Source organism: Oratosquilla oratoria, chromosome 1 (genome assembly GCF_046742065.1).
Source record: "Oratosquilla oratoria isolate Oo_2021 chromosome 1, ASM4674206v1, whole genome shotgun sequence".
NCBI lineage: Eukaryota > Metazoa > Arthropoda > Malacostraca > Stomatopoda > Squillidae > Oratosquilla > Oratosquilla oratoria.
Window position 1 is genome coordinate 102,487,312 of NC_134777.1, and position 7,500 is coordinate 102,494,811.

The following is a 7,500-nucleotide window of genomic DNA, read 5'->3' on the forward strand; positions in this document are numbered from 1 at the left end:
CGTTACCACATACTGTCACCAGCTTGTTCATGCGTTTAAGGACGAGGTGTCTTTGATTGAAGTTGACCGCACAAATGGATTAGACATCCAATGAAAATCGTCATTAACCCTTTAACTATCGATGGGGTGCTGTGGAGAAGAATAAGCTATCCTCAAGGCAGGCAGGATAAAAAGAAAAATTTCACACGCTAGGGAAGGGCTTGAATCGAGTTCAACCTCCTCTTTGACCCTGAAGGAGACACACAATGCTGAACTGAACAGCCTGACGACAGTCTGAATGAAAAGGAAGATGTCAGCCAATCCGGACAGGGTTGAGGCTGAGAGCAGTGTCCCCTCATCTCAACAAGAAATTGGGTGTGACCTAAAAAACGGTATTTAGTATTTTTCTTTGGTGGTAACTAGTGTTTATATCCTTAGAACAATATCGCGCAGAAGATGCTGAGTTCTGAAGATGGTAAAACGAAGATTCAAGAAGGGTAGCATAGGGAAGGGATGATAGAATTTAAAAGTCATCAGCATCCTTTTTTGAGTGAAGATTATTCTCTAATCATAAAATAATGCTACGTAACTCTGATCCATAGGGGTATTACCAAAGCTCCAAAAATTTTGACCGTATAAAATCTAAGCAGTCAGAACCCCATACCTGGGTTACCAAACAATAAAGAGTAAAGTCTGAATAGAAACAGAAAGAGAGGAAAAGAGAGCAAACAAGAGGTGAACGAAATGCGAGAAGGAAACAGCAGGAAGGGGGAAAGTGAATAACCGGAAAAGAAGAGGAGGAAATTGGAAATTGATCATATAACGGATGTGTCAATATGAGATACCGGACAGGACGGTGTCCGCAAAGCGCAAGGAAGATGGAAAAGGCGGAGGAGGAGGAGGTGGAAGCGGATGGGAAGGGAAGTCACCTGCTACTGCTGCTGATGTAAGGAAGACGGTCTCATGAGTACAGGTCACGTTAGGTCAGGTCAGGTCTGGTGTAGGTTCTCCTGAAGGAGGTGGGGGCATTTTTTCTCATTTGTTCATTTATTTATTTATTTATTTATTCATCTACTTTCTTATTTCATATGAATGTGCTTGTGCGTGTGTGTGTGTGCGCGTGTGTGTGAGTGTGTGTGTGTGTGTGTGTGTGTGTGTGTGTGTGTGTGTGTGTGTGTGTGTGTACGTCTGTGTATGGTAGAGAGTCACTTCAAAAAGCAGAAGAAAAAACAATAAATAAGATCAAATACATAAACACATACCAAAAGTCCCTCTCTTCTTATGAAGTGGGGTGTCCCAGTTAAAGCATACATCACTCTCCACCTATCCCACAAGCCTCCACATCAGGGCCGGGAAGCCGAGGCTTGTTAACCCACACAGCTTCATTACATACCAAGTCCTGCCCCCTTCTCCACTCGAGAATTATACAGAGGAGGAAACAGGTAACCCCTTTGGACCGCATCAGCTGACCCTCCCCCCTCTGTGGCGAGAGGGAGAAGAATACTGCCACCATGTTCCTATGCGTGTCGTAGAAATCGATTTGATAGGACAGAATAAAGAGACTATGGGTTCCCCACTCTATTTTTCTCCAACGAAAAGTTTAAGTTGTTGAGACGAAATAATGATTATGATTGTCATATATCGGAACGTTTCTATGCGTTTGCTTGGCGTGTCGTCCTGTTATTAGATGCAAACACAGAAGGGGAGAGGAAGACGTCAGTAACTGAGGTAAGGGAAGACTGTCAGCCAGGGGAGTGGATAAGCTCTGTTGTTTGCACAAGCGACAAAGCAGCAGTTGGTCAGCGTCCGACAGCTGTCAGCACAAAAATGAGAGAGAATATTTCCCCTTTGACTGACACTAACGACAAGAGAGAAGGGAAGAGAGAGAGAGAGAGAGAGAATGAGAGAGAGAGAGAGAGAGAAGGAGAGAGAGAGAGAAAGAGAAAGAGAGAGAGAATATGAGAGAGAAGGAGAGAGAGAGAGAGAATAGAAAAGAATGGCATCGGTCCACAAACATTTCCCAACCACCACCAGCCACCACCACCGCAACCGCAACCGCCGACCGCCAGGCGGCGTGTACGAGTATATAAGGATTCCGGGAGAGATCAGGGAAGAATTAAGTTGGCTCATATGCAGCGATAAGCGGAACCGACCTAGGATGGAAAATTTTTTAGGAAGGGGAGTAGAGTGAGAAGAAATTGAGAAGGAGAAGAGAAGAGGAGAGGGAGGTGGGAGGAGGACGTAGGGAAGGAGGGGGTGGAGGAGAGGAAGGACGGAGGAGGAGTAGGGGGAAGTAGGAGGGAGGATGAGAGAGGAAGATGGAGCAAGAAGGAAAGGGAAGGAGGAGAGCGACGAGGAGGAAGGAGGAGGGGGAGAACGTGAGGAAGGGGAGAGTTGGTGATTGAGGAGAGTGTAGAAGAAAGAGGGGAGTAAGAAGGAGGGAGATGGAGAGCAATTATCAAACACGAGAGTAGAGAGGAAGAAAGAAGAGGAGGAGGAGGAGGAGGAGGAGGAGGAGGAGTGACCCTTCGTAGTCCAGTTCGTACAAAGGAGGACACCTCAACTCAAAGGACGTGACGAGTCGTCATGAAAGAGGATGAAGAATTTCTTGGTCTCGCCACCAGCACTGCAGGAGACCTACGGAAGCCACGGAAGGCCTTCACGTGACAGAAGTAGGGGCTAGGTGGAAGCAAGGGTCAGTGGCGGAAGTGAAGGCATCGGTGGAGGAGGTGGAATCGGAGGAGGTGGAAGTAGAAGAAGTGGATGCGGAGAAGACGGAGGCGTCGGTGAAGGCGGATGAGGCGTTATCTGGTGGTAGAAAGTCCTACCAGAAGGAGGTAAAAGGTGCGGCGTGAGCTTCTGCAGGGAGGAGGGAATAAGGTGGGAGATCCGTTGAGAAACGGAAAGTTTTTTTTTTTTCAGGAGAGAATTGTGATCATACAGTTCTGCCTGTTCACACAAGAGAACTTCAGAAATACCTTCATCGTCAATTTTAGTTTATATCAGGTTCAATCCCAAACAAGTACCAGTGACTGCCACTTGACAGGACTGTTTGGACTATTAAGGTAAAGGTGAGTACAGCCTTGGCAGAGCGACACCTGGTTCCTGGTGTATGTTTTGTTCATGTTAGTCTAAGGGGGAAATGCAGTGCTTGTTCACACTCGTTAGAACAACGCATGTATTGTTTTTTACATATGATATATTCACATAGAACGTTACTGATTCTTACATAACACGTATCACAACGGCCGCGTTCAGATGGCCTCATCTGTGGGTGTGAGGAACAAGGTATAGTCAGTTTCATCTCTAAACACCACAATGATCGTCGTCTTCTGCAAATCTGTAGCAGAGGTTTTTATTTTCCTGGGACGTTTACAATACGATGAAGCCAACAAGGTCTTGGAAAGACTGATTTACGTGGCAAATCTGCGACCCATAGAGACCCGGCTCTTGTATCTACCTAGAAGTCATCACCCGCTATAGTACTTAAAAGTGGAGAGAATTGTTCCTCCCACACTTGTTTACTTCTGCGTCAAAATAGTCTTTGAGAAGTTAGCTACATTGTACTGGTTTAGAAGAAGAGAAAGCAGAGGAGTAAAAAGAAGAAGAAGAAGAAACAGAAAAAGAAGAAAAGCAAAGAACCAGAAAAAGGAGCATAAATCAAAATAGAATCTTGAGAGACATTTGACTTTGATGCGTTAAGCAGCTACGGTACCCCATTGGCTCGGTTAACCCATGGAGAGAAGAAGGAACAGGAAGAGGGAGAGAAGAATGCTGATGTTTTTGCTTGCACAGCCCTGAAATGTCCTGTCACGTGTTACTGCTAATGAAAACGGATGGTATATGTTAATTGGAAAGGGCTACTGGACACTCAGGGGAAGAGGTAATTGGGATCGTGTGGGGGGGAGGTGTGGGGGTTTATGTGTGTGGGACGCACGTAAGCAAGTAAAGTTCTACAATGGACTCTGTGGAAGCAAGAGGAACCAGATAGAATTGCTTCCACTCGTAAGAACTATATTAGTTAGGGGTTTCTGTAAAGCTGTATCAAGTGTATTTCTTAACGTAGAATACTTACAATACGAATAAGTTTATTAGGTCGTAAAAAAACACCCACGTCATAAATCTACGACCCAGTTATGTACGCTTCCCATAGCTCCACCAGGAGACATAAGATCTTGCAGTGCTTATCAATTAAAAGATTTATTCTATCAGGATGTGCTGAGTCTGCAAGTGTGCTCGCGCGCATGTCCTCAGCAGGACTGCAGCAGCAGCGAACTTTCGGTAACATCCGATGAAGTATCGCCGACGACTTCGAGTTGACGTAGCTGTCGAAAAGGATAACCTGAACTAACTACTAATGGAAATGGAAAAGGAAGAAGAAGAGGAGGAGGTAAAGAGGACGAGGAAGAGGGTGAGGAGGAGAAGAAGAAGGAATGAAAGAAAGACGAGAAGGAGAGTAAGGATGTGAAGGAAGATGATGACAATGAGAATGACGAAGACGGCAACGACGACGACGACAAGGACGACAACAAGAACGACGACTAAGCTGACAACGACAAGAATGACGACGATGACGAAAATACGAGAACAGTTGGACTCTGCTTCTCCGTAATAATCTTTCCGTTCTGTGGTATTTTACCTTTCATTCCTGATGCCACCATCATCTCTCTGGTACTCCCTCGGTAGAAATAATTTCAGCATTGCTGCGCTGCGGGTTATTACTCCAACTCTCGTGGGCGGGGAATTGGGTATGTGTGTGCGTGTAAGGTCACATTATTACCCATAGATCGGTCATATGAGATCTGAGCTCTCATTCGGGAGTCTAATAACTGTCGATCACGAGTCCAACACGTGATCCAAGACCATGGTGAATCACACACACACACACACACACACACACACACACACACACACACACACACACACACACACACACACACACACAAACAAACAAACGAACACAAACATACACATTAGTCATTCTTTGTTGAAACCTAGCGCAATCTCTTATTAGTTCCCAAGGTCATTCTTAAAGACGAAAAGTCATGTCTTTTTGAGTAACAGAGAGAGAAATCCAGTTTCTTCTGGATATCCTCTTAGGCTGAATGAAATGTCAGATGATAGCATAAGATCGGTAGATGCTGGGACCGTAGCAAAATTGTAAATGTTCTGGCTTATGCAACAAGAAACATGGAGAGAGAAAGAGAGAGAGAGAGACAGAGAGAGATAGAGACAGAGAGAAAGAGAAAGACACAGAGACAAAGAGAAATAGACAGCCAGACACACAGACATACACACAGACAGACAAACAGATAGACATACAGACACACACAGACACACACACACACACACACACACACACACACACACACACACACACACACACACACACACACACAAAGACAAACAGACGGATAGTCAGACAGACAGACAAAAAAATGGAGAGATAGAGGAGAGGATGGGGAGAAGAGCCAGCCAGAGAGAAGGAAGGAGAGAAAAGAGAAAAAGAGAGAAAACGAGGGTGTGGTGAGAGCAAACCATAGTGCATCCGCACACGTGTTGAATGGGAGCAATTGTCAAAGACTATGGGAAGAGGAGGCTCATGTATCTCTTCCTTTGCCTCCTCCTCCTCCTCCTCCTCCTGCTCCTCTTCCTCCTCCTCCGTCTCCTCCTCCTCCTCCGTCTCCTCCTCCTCCTCCTCCTTCAACACCGCTCCCTTCTCCTTTTCAAAAAAGGCTGATACCAAGATTATCATATTAAAAAGGATTACAAAAGAAGAGCATGGCGACAGGAGATCTTTTGGTTCATAACTAGGTCGAATGCAAAATAAATAATAATAATAATAGATAGATAAATAAATAAGTAAAGAAATACATAAAAATAAGTAGATAAAGACAAATAATAAACAAACAGGCAAATGATAAATAGACAGATAAATAATAATGAATAACAACAAACAAACAAATAAATGATAATAAATGAATAGATAAATGATGATAAACAGATAAATAGAAAAAACAAATAAATGGCAAGAACTACAACATCTTGCTCAGCTGTTTATCTGAATGAATCTTAAAAGTTCGAACCGTACTACATTGCACTGCCTCTGCAGGAAGTTTATTCCATTCATTAACTACACGGTTGGCGAAGTTGTTTCTACTCACTTCCAAATTAGATCTACTTCCTGGCAGTGTGAGAATATTATTTCTTGTCTGATTTGCATTCAGTGTGAAAATTTCGTCACTTTTGATGTTGTCAATTCCCTTTACAACCTTAAAGACCTGTATCAAATCATCCATGAGTCTACGCATTTCTAGGGAAAATAGATTCATATATCTTAGTCGAATTTCGTATGATTTACATCTGATATTTGGAATCAGTTTTGTCCCTCGCCGTTGTACTTTTTTCCAATATGTCATCGTCTTCAATGAGATTCGGTGACCATACGAAAACAGTATATTCCAAATGCGGACGAACTAACGATTTATATATACAGATTGACCTCTCATTAACGGACTAAAAGGGGGCTAACGGTGTCCGTTGATGTGAATAATGCGTTGATTTGGAGTGGTTTTTGGGTGGCATAGTGATTGCACAGCATTAAACAACAGCACCAAAAACACCGAAAACACAGCGAAAACACCGATCACGATCCTGTTAACTAGTAAACAAAACAAAGTGCGCGCCATCACGCCATCAGCCACTCAGCGGACAAACGCCGAACTAACGGACGCATTCACCCTACCCGCGAAATTTAGACTGTCGGACCGGACCAGCGGATTTCTGACCGGACCAGCGGATTTTGTCCGTTGCATCCGATATCCGGTAATGCGGTGTCCGTTAATGAGAGGTCAATCTGTATATATATATATATATATATATATATATATATATATATATGTGTGTGTGTGTGTGTGTGTGTGTGTGTGTGTGTGTGTGTGTGTGTGTGTGTGTGTGTGTGTGTGTGTGTGTGTGTACTGTATATATATATATATATATATATATATATATATATATATATATATATATATATATATACACTCGTGTGTGTCTATAGTCACTTCTTTGCTGAAAGTGTGCCACGGCAGCCAGAGTATAAGGAAAAGTGCCATCTGGTACGGAGAAGAGAACAGAGAGAGAGAGTGAGAAGTAGACTTTAGATAACGAATTCAAAGCACTGTAGGAGGAAGAGAACCCAGTATAGGAGGTAGAGGAAGTGGAGGAGGGGAAAGAGGAGAGGGAGGCCGTGAGGGTGGAAGAAGATATAGATTTTCAGGTTCATCTTGATAGATAATTAGATGGTACCTATAGGAGAGCATGACCTGCCTGTAGGAGATGTGTCTGAGGACAAGAATTGAGTGCGAACTTAAAAGAGCAGAGAAACCTGAACTGCTGTAGATCCCAAGGACTGGAGAGGCTCAGTTGCCTCTACTTGTAAATATCATAACGGTCGACATCATCTGCTTCGATGCAGCAAACATCTTTACGTCGAACATTTACGATACGAACAAGACTATCATG